This window comes from Propithecus coquereli, unplaced genomic scaffold, assembly GCF_000956105.1.
Source record: "Propithecus coquereli isolate 6110/MARCELLA unplaced genomic scaffold, Pcoq_1.0 Scaffold381, whole genome shotgun sequence".
Lineage (NCBI taxonomy): Eukaryota > Metazoa > Chordata > Mammalia > Primates > Indriidae > Propithecus > Propithecus coquereli.
Genome location: NW_012149519.1, coordinates 932,280 through 947,688, shown reverse-complemented (window position 1 = coordinate 947,688; position 15,409 = coordinate 932,280). Strand labels below are relative to the sequence as shown.

The following is a 15,409-nucleotide window of genomic DNA, read 5'->3' as shown; positions in this document are numbered from 1 at the left end:
TTGCAGTGAGCTATGATGACGCTACTGTACTGTAGCCCGGGTGACAGAAAGAAAAAAAAGAAAGAAATTTAGAATTGCAAATTTTGTTACTTAGAAGAAGTCTGTATGCAAAGGCCTGGCATACAGGAGAGCTGTAGATTGGATCACAAAGTAGGTAAAGCCTATGTTCTTCTCTTTCTAATGCTTTCATCCCTTTCACATCTCCCTACTGTCCAACATCTCTTATTTTCCAAGTCCTTTTCAGTTAGCTAATCTCTAGTAATGTTATTCCTCTCTAAATTATTCATGATTTAAGAGTGAATTCTTAAACACCAAAAACACCTAAGGGGGTAAAGGAAAGATTAGTCATAGAACTCAGGCAACACAGCAACCTGTAGAAGAGATATCTCTACCTGACTGTCTCATCTTCTAATATGCTCCTGGTTCCTATTTAGGAATGCTTAGCCATTGTCACACAATCTTCCACAATTGCTATTGGCTCACTTACAGTATCAATTATAGAAATTTTATTAAGTTCTTGTTTTTGATTCTTTTCTTCTAAGTAAAATATAGCAGTATCTATGATTAGTTATTTATACCTTGACTGAAACTTATTCACATTAATTCTGCCACTCTCAGACTTAAATGCCTTTGTCTTGTACTTCTGATAAACCTTCACCCAACAGACCTAGGCACCTACCTTGGTGACCTTGATTCAGACTTGACTGAGTGAAATAATCCTGATTCACATCAAATGAAAGGGGACACTCTAATCCCAGGAGAGTCCTCATGTGCTCAGCAGAGGTAGTTTGACAACATAATCCTGAGATAGGCAGCACCGGCCCACACTAGAACACTTTCACCCAGCTCTGTGCTTACACAACTGGTAAACCCGGAAATCAGCAGCCAATGATGCCACTCAGACTTTGCTTTCCTGATATGGAATATAGTTTACCATATTTTGACTGCAAAAACTATCCCATTTTTCCTCTCCGAAGCCTCATTCCCAAGAGGCTACCTAGAGTGCCTAAGTGAGTTCCCTATTTAGCAGTAAACACTTTTTCGCTAAACTCTCAATCTGTGGTCTTTAATCGTCTTTATGTTTTTCTTTAACATCTTTGTGAAATAAAAGGCTTTATCTCTTTCCAAAGGAATTTCAGGTGTGAAAGGACAAGAAAGAGTGTTTGAGGAGTGGAGCAGTGAATAGAATAAACTTCCCAAGGACCTTGAAATGTTACTTGTCTGAACCTGTAGGATTATAGCCAGTTGAGAATCACTAAATTTTTTTTTTTTTTTGAGACAGAGTCTCACTGTGTTGCCCGGGCTAGAGTGCCGTGGCGTCAGCCTAGCTCACAGCAACCTCAAACTCCTGGGCTCAAGCGATCCTCCTGCCTCAGCCTCCCGAGTAGCTGGGACTGCAGGCATGCGCCACCATGCTCGGCTAATTTTTTCTATATATTTTTAGTTGTCCAATTAATTTCTTTCTATTTTTAGTAGAGATGGGGTCTCGCTCTTGCTCAGGCTGGTTTTGAACTCCTGAACTCAAACAATCCTCCCGCCTTGGCCTCTCAGAGAGCTAGGATTACAGGCGTGAGCCACCGCGCCCGGCCAGAATCACTAAATTTTGTCTTTTACCATTAGCAAAGAATTGGTCAAGTTTAACAGGCTATTATTTGTATTATTAATGCAATATTTTTATTTACTCCCCAAATAGAAAAGTTAGCATATAGAATATACTTGTTCACGCTGCAACAAATACACTATTGATCTGTGCTTGGCTTTTATTGCTTAGCATTCGTGAAATATGCTAATAATATAAACTTAAGAAAGTAGAGAGAACATTGATTCTATTCCTTAAAAGCCCACTCTAGTTTTCTAATATGTCTATGATTTATACCCTAAGAGTTTTTTAAGTCGTACTGAAGTAACTTCATACTCAAAATGTCAGCTGAGTTTTTGTGCTGGTGATGACAATGAAGGACTATTAAGAAGCAGAAGGTTAGGTTTCACTTCTATATGGTTAATATAAAAAGTTATCCATTGGAGGTGGGGGAGTCTGCACATGTGTGGGGGCAGGAGGTACACAGGAACTCTCTGTACTTTCCGCTGTGAACCGAAAACTGTTCTAAAAAAAGTCTATTAAGAAAAAGAGTTATCCAAGTCAGAGTAAGAGAACAAAGAACTGACTGTGTAGAGTCTTTCCTTGGTCACATTTTGACACAAATGACGCTTAACGCTTATTGAGTTGTTAACAATATGATAGATACTGTGCCATGTGATTTGCCTGCTAGAGCCAAGACTCCTATTTGTCACCAGATATTTGTGCTTGTCTTACCCTTAGTAATAAAACCCTCCATTTTTAGTTGGGTATTTGGCTTACCGGCATAAAGCCTTCATTTTCTAGCCACCCTTGCAGGTAGGTGTGCCAAGTGACTAAATTTCTGGCACAGAGATAGGACACAACTGGAATTGGTGAGTATTTTTTCTAGGCAGTATACTCAAAGAGACTTTTTTTTTTTTTTTGCCTCTTCCTGTTAATAGGTTGGCAATTAAGCTATATTCTCACAACTGGCTGAAAGCATCCCTTTCAGCTAGGTGTGGCCACAGGGTTACATTCTAACAAATAATTGTAAGCAAAAGTAGTATCACATCGATTTTTGGAAAAATATCTTTAAAGGGAGGTGGCATAGTTGACTTTGCTCTTTCTACTAACTAGAAGCTTCAGCAGATTTTGAGGATGGAAAAGCAATAAGATAGAAAAAAAACTGAGTCCTTGAGGACTGTGGAACTGCTTTCAAGTTCTGCTCTATTTACTTCCAAATTAATATGCATGAAAGAGAAAAAACTTCCATCTTGTTTAAATATCAGCTGTCTTTAAGTTTCTGTGTCTCATGCTGAATATATTCCTAATAGACACAGGACTAAGTATTTGGAAGTGAGGTACTATACCTAATAAAAACTAAAAACATGGTACTGGACTTAGAAGTTGGGTGGTAGGTTGTATAGACTCAATGTTGCAGGCTGGTCATTTGGTGCAAACATTTTCTTGCTTTAGCTTGACAAGGAGACCACATGCTGACAGGAGCTATGGATTTACAGGACGTGAGAGGAAAGATTAATGACTTTTGTGGGTATCAGCTGCTTCTTGATGCTTTCAGAGAAGCTTACAGGTTAGAAGAAGGCAGTAGAGACGGTAGGGACCACAGTTTTGCTAAAAGGGGTGCTGTCTCAGGCCTGCAATCAGAGTTGACAATTTGGACCCTTGCAGCAGTGAAAGGCCAACTGTTTTTGCACCCCAAACCGAACCAGTTACAAGTAGTGGCTAAAAGCCTACAACCTTAGCAAGAGAGAAAACTAGTACCACTCCATACAAAAGCATCAACTTGCTGGCAAAGAGTAGATTTTAGGGGGTATTTTTCTCCCACCCAAGTCTTTTTCAAAGGACCCCAAGGTAGCTGCTGTTAAATTGAGACATAAATGAATGGACAGAGTACTAGAACAATAAGTAAAAGACCAGTCTTCAGTCTTTAGAAAAAACTATGCCTAGACACGATCTTTGGCTGTGATTATAAGGACAGGGAATTGACAAAGTAAAAAAAAATGAATTCCTATTTGAAAGAATTACATTGCCTACAAAATCTATGACTATTCAATCCCTAAAGCAATCTCCAAGTCTGCGCAAAAGGAAATGGGCTGGGTAAACAATGTATCTCCCAAGAAATGCATCACTCTACAAAGCCACGTCAGATACGGTCATGCAGGATGCCGCTCAAGGAGGAACTTCGGAGTTAGAAAAGCTAGGGACCACGAGGAACTGTATCAGTCTTCTATGGCTGCTGTAACAAAATACGCAGATTGGTGGCTCATGCAACAGAAATTTATTTTCTCACGGTTCTGGAGGCTCGAAGTCCAAGATCAGGTTATCAGCAGGTTTGGTTTCTCTTGAGGTCTCTCTCCTTGGCTTGCAGGTGGCCACCTTCTTGTTTTGTCTCCACAATGGCCTTTCCTCTGTGCATGCACATCCCTGCTGTCTCTTCCTCTGCTTATAATGAAACCGTCGTATTGGATTAGGGCCCTACCCTTATGACCCCATTTCATCTTAATTACCTCCTTAAAGGTCCCATCTCCAAAAACAGTTACATTAGGGTTTAGAGCTTCCACATATGAATTTTAGGTGAGACACAATTCAGTCCATAACAAGGACTATAAACAAAAAAGTTCCTCACAGAGGACAGAATCAAGGGCTGCCTGGTAGGCTGATCAAGGAACTCCATGCTCAGTCCTGGAGTCTCTGCAATTACTGCTCAGCAGGGTTTGATCATTTCCATGGACTGGAGCTAGTGAGTGTTGTGTTTCCTATTTTCCTCTTATCCAATTGAAATTTTAATTAAGTTTATTCTCTTCCTGTTTCACTGTTATACGGTATATTGAGTATGAGTGAGGAGGTAGGGCAAATAACTTTTGGGTTATGAGTTTCTGGACCATTAGAGCCACTACATCTAGACAAGATGGAGATGACTGAATTTCACCCAGAATTTCCATACTTGGAGCTTAAGGCAGTAACCAGGTGACACTTTGGAGTTATCTCTTCCAGGGAGGGGGTCTCTGTGTGGAAAGGACTGTGGCAAAGACTGCTCTTTGTCCCCTGATATGTTCTCTCTCCCTCTTTCAAGTTTTAGCTGGATCTTCATCGTGCCACCTGGTGACAGGCAGATGCCAAGGCGCACAGCGGGTCCAATTTGTCTGCATTCTTCGGTTTCAGTCCTACACCAGGCTCTTCTCCCACCTGCTAGGCCTGCTGACCAATAGCAGCTGCAGGCCCACTGCCAGACACTTAGCAATGTACACACAGAGGTGTCCTAAGAGAGGCACAACTTCCCGTAAAGTGCTTGGTGAGCTCCCCATTTGCAGTCCCACTTTGGCGATGGATGTGCTGGGCTTCTCAGATTTCCTTGCAAGCTTCAACTAGTTTACTCACCCCAGGGCTTTAGGAGGCCTGCTTAGTGACTATTCCTCCAACTTCCCCTTCCAGATCTTTACTTCCTCAACTCCTCCCACGGTTGGTAAACTCTGATCCCTGTAATAAATCCTTTGCCTAATAACCCTCGTAGTGGCTCTGTTGCCTCACTGAACCCTGACTGATACATCGCGTTTTATGACATATGTAGATCACCTTTATTCCACCAGAGTCACATGCATTATCCTCCTAAATCTTCCCACGATCTATGGGAAGGTGGCACAGTTATGATCTCCATTTTATAGATGTAGAAATGGGTTTTGAGAAGTTAAGTATCAATCTCACTGTCATGCAGCCAGCAAGTGGGGAAGGCAAGTTTGGAATCCAATCTGCCTCTTGTTAGAGCCCAAGAGCTTAACCCCAATACCTTAATACATAAGCACTTACTATTCAGAAATTCTACTCGGATTCGTATTGCTTCTGGCTTTAGTGTTTTTGTGTTTTAAGTCAATCATGCTACCTAATCAGGCAACCATAATGTATGAAAAACAAACAATAAAGATTGCTATTGTATCACCAGGGTAACAGCTTTGGAAAAGTATCAGATGTACTGATAGTCTGTTCATGTATTTCCACTTCGGCTCCCCTAAAGCAAAACCCCAGGTCAGGTAAAGGGCTAGGATCCATTTTTTGTTTGTTTGTTTTTTATTTAATATTTAAAAGCCGAGAGAAGATATATGCCCTTAGCATTTAGCCTACTAAAGGGGAGACTTTATGCTCAGTTGCCAACAATTAATTCTGAAAGAACAAAAGAACAGGTCAGAGCCTGATCTTGGGGTATAAATGAAAATGAAGTCAGACCTATGGCATAGTTTTGGGATTTACTAAACATATACCTACAGGGAAGGGAGAAAGAAGGTAGGCAATATGAACAGTTGCTGTAATGTATTAATACATTTGGATTCTCTTAGATCTCAGTACCTGACAGGGAATCAGAGTCCTTATTTTCTTGTCCAGTGTGGAAGATAATGTCAGTATCCTGCTCGCAACCCCTGCAACACTCACTGTTTTTACCTGTTGACAGTGTCCTACTGCTAGCACACTCTGCCTGAGGGCATTTTCTCAGCCCAGGTGCAGAGCAAGTCCTAAGTGCTGGAGAATTAGCAGCCCTGGGAGCTACTGTAAACTCATGACTGATCAAAATTAGAGGATAAATACCCCAGTTTCTTCTCCCCCTCAGGTGGGACTCCTAGAGGTTCCCAGCATGACTAAGCCTCATTGCCCCCACCAGTAACTTGCTAATTAACCTAACTGATGTAGGCTTCCTTTACCTTCCCATCTTATTTCCCCTCTGCCCATCAATGTTTCCTGGGATCACCTCTCAAACTACCTGGATTTACATCTTTTGCTTCGGATATGCTTCTGAAAAAAATCTGGCCTAAGAGCCCAACTACCTGGAAAGGACTCCTGCCCCAAAATAATTGGCTAAAATTCTCCATTTTTTCAGGTTTGAAATTCTACCCATTAGAGATGCGAATGGGGTATCAGGTGTTAACTTGGGAAATTCAAATACCCCTGCAGGGTTATAAAGCAACTATAATTTTTTTCCTTCAGATCTTGGAGAAAATTAGCTGGTTACATTGCTTTCCTCTTACTACTATCCACCCTGGCCACAGTGTTGCTCAAAAGAATCATTAACCATCATGAAATAAGTAAATTCCCACTGCCTCATTCTGGAGCAGGCTTAATAGAGTTGTCTATGTCGGGAGGAGTGTGATCTCAAGTCTGCATCAGCAATTTGGAGTTGAAAGATTGAATGTACCAATGGACAATGGCCAGACCATATATAAAAATACAACTCTGACCCATGAAGGAAATCAGAGCATACCACCCCAAAATATGCTGCTTTAACATATTGATTATTTTAAAATACAGGCAATAGAGAAATAGCAAATGCTCTCTGCCCTCCCTCTTGGTGTCTAAAAGCAAGGCATACATTTTCCATGAGAAAGATACCTTCCTATAACCAGCAAGAAAACATTCCTATCACTGGAAATGGGGAGTTGATGCCAACATGAGTCTGCACACACATAAAAACTCTTACTAATGTAACCATTATCTTCCATTAGCTTTCTCCATATATTTCCTATTCAATTCCCCAAAATTTACCACCCATAGAAGCCCAAACATCTTTCTGTTATCTAGTCACATCTCCACAATTTATCACCCTTTGTTAAAATGTTATATAAGCTCCTGAGTCCTTGTCTTTGACGTTTTCACTTCTTCTCTATAAAGCCCTTTTTGCCATGCAAAAATATTAACATCAAATAAAATTATATATTTTTTTCCTGTTAATCTGTCATTTGTCAGCTTAATTTGCCGTCCCCAGGTATAAACATAAGAGGGTAGAGAAAGGTTTTTTTCTTCCTTCACTGACAATGTGCAGCAACCAGTTTATTTACAATAACCCGCCCAGGAAGACAGTCTGCTCTAAGTCAAACTTGCAGGATGTCAGACTGCTATCTCTAGTGATAGTCTAAGAGGCCTAACAGTCGTTCCCTGTCACAACAAGCCAAAATGGCCAAGACTTGATTAATAACTGACAGTTTCCCTAACTTTTGTCCCTGCTTCCAACTTAGTACCAATCAGTGAAAGACAAATATGCACCCCTAACCAATCACATAGGATTCTAGTTCCCCTGCCTACAGCTTCCCCATGCCAACAGCCTCTAATTGGGGTACAGTTGAAGCTTTCCCTTTTTCCTACTATAAAACTTTCCTACTCTTCTGCCTGCCTTTGAGTCTTTGCCAAATGCACAAGTGACAGTGGTTGATTCCCTTGTTATAGCAATCTCTGAATAAATAGTCTTTGCTTGTTCTCATTCGGTTGGTCTCAGTTCATTTCCCCAGATTGTCTACCCTTGTAACATTCTATCCAAGGCTAGTATTTGATAGTACACCTTATCCTCTCCATCCATATTGTCCTAATATGAATGGCATACTGTTTTAGAGTTCCAAATGCAAGGATGTCTTTCATCCCTGGACAGGATTGCACTTTGATTGCTTTAATAATAATAAGACAGAAGTTTTAGGGCACCAAGAGAAAAAGGCCAGAGGATTTTACATGTCCTTTTCCCACTATCCAATGCAATCACAAAACCAGTATTTAGATACCACCAGTACTGCTTTTGTCCCTTATCCCTTGTCTGAAGATGGGAAGTCTTCATTTGTCTGAAGTTTCCTAGTCCCCTTACATAGCACTGCTCCTTCAGCGTGAGGTTGAAGACTCTCGAGGCTTTTCGTTTCCACACTACCCAGAGAGGGGTCTGTACGGCGTTGTTCCAGAGTCCCATCGTAACTTAAAGGGAAACTTTCACAATGTGAAATTTGCAGCGCTCGCTGTCCAGTGAAGGAGGAGGATGTCCTCACATTCCTTGCAGCAGGAACCCACTTAGGTGGCACCAACCTTGACTTCCAAATAGAACAGTACATCTACAAAAGGAAAAGTGTGGCATCTCCATCATAAATCTGAAGAGGACCTGGGAGAAGCTTCTGTTGGCAGCTCCTGCCATTGTTGCCACTGAAACCCCTGCTGATGTCAGTGTCACAACCTCCAGGAATACCGGCCAGCGAGCTGTGCTGAAGTTGCTGCTGCCACTGGAGCCACTCCTTGTGCCGGTGCTTCACTCCCGGAACCTTCGCTAACAGATCCAGGCAGCATTCCAGAAGCTGCGTCTTCTGGTGGTTACCGATCCCAGGGCTGACCACCAGCCTCTCACAGAGGCGTCTTATGTTAACCCGCACACCACTACTCTGTGTAACACAGTCTCCTCTGCGTCATGTGGACATCGCGTCGCCATCCCATGCAACAGCTAGGGAGCTCGCTCAGTGGGTCTGATGTGGCGGATGCTGGCCCGGACAGTTCTCCGCATGCGTGGCAGCATCTCCCGTGAACACCCATGGTGATGCCTGATCTCTGCTTCTACAGAGACCTTCTACAGGCTGCCCTTGAGAAAGCTGGGACCAAGGAGGACTTTCAGGGTGAACGGACTGCTCCAGCTCCTGAGTTTAGTGCTACTCAACCCGAGGTTGCAGACAGGTCTGAAGCCGTGCGGGTGCCCTCGGTGTGTACTCAGCAGGTCCACGCTGAAGACGAGCGCTCAGCCTGCCACGGAGCCTGGCCCGCAGCTCCCACTCTCAGGCCACTGAATGGGTAGGAACAACCGCTGAGTGGTCTTGAGCCGTCCTTCCACCAACTCTTAAACAAGACGGAAATAAGGTTGATTGAAAATAAACATCAGTTTCTAAAAAAAAAAAAAATGAAAGAAGACTCTTGAGGGACTGCTTGACTGCTTGCAGGTTTGCCAACGAGTCTCTATAGAGACCCTTTTCCACGGGAAGGTGAGGGTGTGTCTTGACCCTTTTGGGATCCATGCAGTGCAACTTCCTTGCAACCTCTTAGGCTGGTTATTTATTTGTTCTCTACTCTCATTCTCACCCTTCTGTGCTCTGCTGTGTGTTGTAGAGTGCTTGGATTCTGTAGTCTATAGCCACCAGCTGATTTTTGGTCAGATTTTGCCAATGGAAGGAAATTAAAGGCAAGAGGAAGGGAGAAGTGACTCTCTTTTTCCACTTTTCAGCAGCTGAAATAGCAGTTATTTCCACCAGTTCCAGCACTGCACACCAGTGATGAAAGAATGGAGGCAGCGATAGCACTGGTGGCAGAGGCAACACCAGTCGTGAACAATCTGGAGCAGAGGGAGCTACAGTGACTCAGACGGCAGCCCGCACTTGCAAGCTCCCGGCTCCTGCTCAGACAGCTGGCCTCCAACAGCAGAAGCCTTGGCTGCACACACCCTTGGCCTCTGCTTAATGATTCTGCTTCCCCAGTCCAGAAATGGTAGTAGTTCAGTAACCTTTCCTTCCTCTCCAGACTTTCCAACAGCTTTAACCAATTCCTTTATTTAAATCTCTTCTGCTTGAAATACCTAGAGTGAGTTGTTTTTTTTTTTTCCCTCACTGCTTACTGAATGGTGGGGACCCTGTCTTGGTGAAATCCAATTAAAATTCCACCCATAATGGAATCTCAGGGCATCTCTCTTTTGTTTTATTTGGTATATAAAGGGACAAGTTTTCTTCTTATTTCTTTGGGAAGCTATTTGCCTGAGAGAAAGAGCCTCTGGCAGTAGATTTGCATAGATTATTCATTCCCCTTTAGCATAGATATGCAAATAATTCCAAGAAAGGGCTCTGTGACCTTGAGCTACTTTACTTAAGAGTAACAGTCCAGGCTGGGTGAGGGTGACTCCTGCCTGTAATCTTAGCACTCTGGGAAGTGGAGGCGGGAGGATCACTTGAGGTCAGGAGTTTAAGATCAGCCTGAGCAAGAGTGAGACCCACCCCTCATCTCTACCCAAAATAGAAAAAATTAGCCAGGTGTGGTGGCTTGCACCTGTAGTCCCAGCTACTCGAGAGGCTGAGGCAGGAGGATCACTTGAGCCCGGTGTTGCAGTGAGCTATGATGATACTATTTCACTCTACCCCGGGCAACAGAGGGAGACCCTGTCTCAAAAAGAATAAAATAAAATAACAGTCCCAATACTTTCGTACTCTTTCTTTATAAATCTAAAAAATATAAATAAATAATAAAATAAATTTAAAAAAATTATTACATGACCAGAGCAAGCTTCATGTGGAGATCTTCTGAAATACCTCACTTGATACACATTTTTCCCAGTCAGCAATCTGAGGTGTGTGGAAGGGTTTGTAAAAGTAAATTAACAACTATCGTCCTCAAACACAAGTGTCCTTCTGTATCAAGGCCTGTTCTGTACTACTGTGGAAGCACTAGCGGTTGTTTAAATACGTCTTTGGCAATAAGTAAAGAACCATTGCCCTAAGTCCCTCTCCTGTTCCTGCAGCCTTAACCATCCTGGTACATTCCTGTCACCTCTCAGGCCTTCCTAAAGTCAAGCGACTAAGGGTTAACAACCCTGTTCCAGTCCTGTGACCAGTGTCTTTTCTGATTGGTTGATGTCCATGCCAGTCACTATTGGGACACAGCTCTGCCCCCAATAGGTATTCCACATTCCCTACATCTCCACTGCCTTGGTGAGAGCGGCTCCAAACCCCGGTAGGGACAGCACAAGGGCTGTGATACAGGACTGGCGTTCCAGCATCGAAGACCTAGGGTCCACCTGGCCTTTAGGGGCTAGGGTCACCCATCCTTTGCTGATGGTCCCACTGACATGACTGCTTATGGGAACTGCAATCTCTGTAAAATTCTGGCTTTGAGCAAAACAGGGAGAGACTGCAGCTGGGCAGGTCTTAGTAGGGGCAAGTGCAGCCACAGCTAGAGCTCTGTATTCTCTGTTGGCATTGCAGACACTCCCAAAATAGGAGGTAGCATGCAGGAAAAGATAAGGTTCTCGGGAGCAGTTTGGAGCCAAGGGTTACCTGAAGTATAGGTACCACTCTTCAATATCATTGTTGAATTTCACCTCTATTTGATGAGAGGAGTTCGTTAAAACTCACTGAATGTCCATTGATCAAAGACATTAACACTGATTCTATTAATAAAAAAAATTAACACCTACATAACATTTTCTCTGTGTCAGGTTCCATTCTAAAAGTATATTAATGCATTTGAGAATTAAAATTATCATCATTGGCTGGGCGTGGCGGTTCACGCTATAATCCAAGCACTTTGGGAGGTCGAGGCAGGAGGATCGTTTGAGCCTAGGAGTTTGCGGTTGCAGTGAGCTATGATGACGCCACTGCACTCCAGCCTGGGCCACAGAGTGAGATCCTGTCTCTAATAAAAACAATAAATAAATAAAATAAAATAAAATTATCATCATCAACTCTATTTTACAAATGAGAAAACTGAGGCACAAAAAAATATTTAAAATACATCTGGCAAGGCAGCATTCGAACCCAGGCAACAGGCACGTGAGCACACATTTTGCCACTTTTCATCTGAAGGATTACCTTTGTCTTAATTTTTCAATAATGTTTTATATTTAATTGTTGATAATACGTATATTGAGTATATAAAAATCCAATTATTATAATGACTAACTAGAAGATTTATGAACAGAGTTGGTTTTATTTCAGCGGAAACTGAGACATCAGCCTCATGAATAACACCACTGGTGTTGGGAACAATTGAAGACTTCCTTAAATGATAAGCCATCTAATAATCTATCAATTCAATCGATATGTTGTTGGAAGAGTTTTATGCAGTTCTTTCTGTGAAATAACGGCTTAAACTGACACATCATTTAGCTAGTGAGAATTGCATTAAAAGGTAACACCAAAGATTTCTAAAAATCGAATTATTTGGAAATTATTAGAATAACTTGAAGAAAAAATTGTACCAAAATTTTATCATATCGTAAGCAGTTTTATATACATACATAACTATATATGTAATTGAATAAACTTTCTTGTACATATATAACTTTTATAATTTAGAAATGGAGAATATATTTTCAAAACTTTTTACATTTATACATCGATATATAGGTTCATTTATAACATATGTTGATGATTAGATGTGTTGCCTATGACCCCCAACAGCAAATATCAGCAAATCCCATTTCAAATAGGCTGAAATGATAAGGGAAGAAATTTACTTCTTACATAACTAGTAGCCCAGGGTGGGTTCCAGGCATGGTAAGATCAATGGCTCAGTAATGTCATAAAGATTCTTTCCATGGCTGTTTCTCTTTCCTGATGTGAGGGTTTATCCTTAGGCTGGGTCCTCTAATTATCTCAGTATGGGCACTGTACTTTCTGCCGTCACATCAGTGCTGGTTTAAAATATGTCCACAAATTCTTTAATATTCCTCCCTCTCTGCAAAAGTGAAGCCTAATTCCCCTCCTCTTAAATATGGGCTGTACTTAGTGACTCATTTTTAAATGATAGAATGTGGTAGAAATGATAGTGTGTTGCTCTTGAAATTAGGTTATAAAGTCACTGTGGTTTCCTCCTTGTTCTTTTCCTTGGATCACGCTGGGGAAAGCCAGCTACCATGTCATAAGAACATTCAGATAACCCTATGGAGAGACCCACATGGCAAGGAATTGCACGCTCCTGCTCTGAGCCAGCAGTGAACTGAGCACTTCTGCCCACAGCTATATGAGTGAGCCATCTTGGAAGTAGATTCTCTAGGCCCAGTCAAGACTTCATTTCGATAAATGCAGCCCTAGAGAATGTCTTGACTGGAGCCTCATCAGAAACCCTGAGCCAGAATCACCTAGCTAAGCTGCCCCTGCATTCCTGACTCACGGAAACTGAGATTGATAAGGAAAAATCCCCATCTGTTACTTGGCACATCAGCCACCTGAGACCCCCACCCCTCAGGGAAGACCCGCATCAGCCTAATACTAACCTATTACCTGGCCCATCAGCATAATACTAAACCTATTATCTGACACATCAACTAACCTATTACCTGGTGGACATTAACCACCTGACACCCTACCCCCTAGACCTCCACAACTTAATAAAAGTGGGAAAATCAGGTAGATGGGGCTCAGAATTTGGTGACTAGGCCCCTCTGAGCCCGCTGGCGAATAAGCTTTGATTCTACGACTCTCTGTGTGCCGCTCAGTTTGTCCTTGGGACCACTTGTTGTAACACTTGCTGTAACAAGATAACAAAATATTTGTCATAAAATTGTTACATAGCAATATATAACTAATGCAATATCATTATATTAAAATATCCAGAGGAAAAATGGAGCTCTCTTCTCTCTTTCTTTTTCTTTCTTTCTGGGAAACTTTCTGGCAAACGTTTTTTCACATTCCATTGGCAGGCTTGGGTCATATTCTAATTTCTAAGCCAGTCAGTGGTAAGGCAATAATATTAGCATGATTGACTTATGCTGCACACGATCCACCCCTTCATGCTGTAGCTGGAGTCAGCTTCCTCAGTAGCAGAAGACTGTGTAGAGGATAGTGGCTTCTGGTAGGAAGGAATTAGGGTGGAAAAATGGATATCAAGGGATAACTTAATCAAGACAGTCCGTTAGGTAGACAGTGAGGGATTCCGGGTCTCCTAGAGACTAAAGTGGGTGCTGCGGCGATTACCGCCCCCCACCCTCACCCATTGGCTTTCAGATAGGCTCATGGGAGATCTGCATGTGCAGCAAGACTCAGGTCATGCAGCTCCCAACTGTCCAATCAAAGCAGTTTCATGGTGACATCTGAATCACGAGGGAGGTCCCAATCCAGGCACTATAAAACAAGACGCAGACCTTAACCAGGCCCTTTTTGCACCTTTTCTTTTGCTCTCTCTTTGCTGCGACAATGGGTCCGCTTGTCAACTGTGGCATATGTACCATGCTCTGTAAACCTATACCTTGCTCTTGCCCTATGATCCTATCTTTCTCTCCTCAATAAACCTCACTTTTGTGTTTGCCTTACTTTGGTGTGTCTGGTCATTCTTCAGCCATGAATGTACCAAGAACTGACATTTCAGACTAAAACCTGACAAGTCTAGGTTGTACGGTGTAGAAAATATGCACTAATTCTAAAGGGCTTAACACACCAAAAGTTCGTTTTTTTCTCACACTACATGTCCCACATGTCTTAGCAAAGAGACCCTGATTGAAAGAGGTTTCAACTCAACACTTCCTTCTTTGATCCCCCCAACAGTGGGATTAAGAAAGTGACAAGTTGTTTACTGGATCGCAAAGCCTATTCCCGGAAGTGACACATATCACCTCCTCTCTTCTCTTCTTAACCAAAGTCAATGCCTGATTTCAAAGAAGTCAGGTAATACATACAATACTATGCTGTGGCCATAAACTGGAGACCCAGCTTTTCTAGTCTGCGAAGCCTGGGTGGTCCCAGCCTGGCCAAAGATGTCAGATCTCATCGTTCTACTCAGATCTCATCGTTCCACGCCCTTCTTTGCTCCCTGTCCCCAGTTCCCCTCAATAACGTGGTTTAACACCCCTCCCCCACAAAAAGAAACTGGAGACCCAGAAACATTTGGTGAACATTACTGATGAGTACCAGCAGGAGAAAAGCAAGGGCTGCAAAACTTGCTTACTAAGGGACCCAAGATTGGGAAGGCAGTATGACAACAACTTTCCATACTCCATTCCCTACAATTTCCTATACTTCTTAAAGAATCTCTCTCTCTCTCTTCTTGTCTTTGTCCTACAAGAGCTGAAGTGGTTAAATATAATAGATTGGATGTTAGGGTACATGGCACAGGGATAGGTCCTAGCTTAATTGCTGCTAGATCTTAGCCTAGAATGTGTGAACAGGCCTTAGTGAACTATTTGAAAACTTAAGTGAAAATATTAGTATTGACTCAATCTCATGTATCTAATAATTACAGCTCTTATATTAGGTCCAATAACATGTAACTTTGCTAATAATCCTAAAGTTATAAGTTGAAATTTGGAAGTGCTTTGGATGTTGAAATCTGCATGTCAATAGCTCACCTTTTCTCAGT

The 15,409-nt window shown here is 42.2% G+C and overlaps 1 pseudogene; it reads left to right on the top strand.

The window, feature by feature from the left end:
- Positions 1–5,560: 5,560 nt before the first annotated feature.
- On the top strand, positions 5,561–9,175 carry LOC105816675 (annotated as a pseudogene).
- The last annotated feature ends 6,234 nt before the right edge of the window (positions 9,176–15,409 follow it).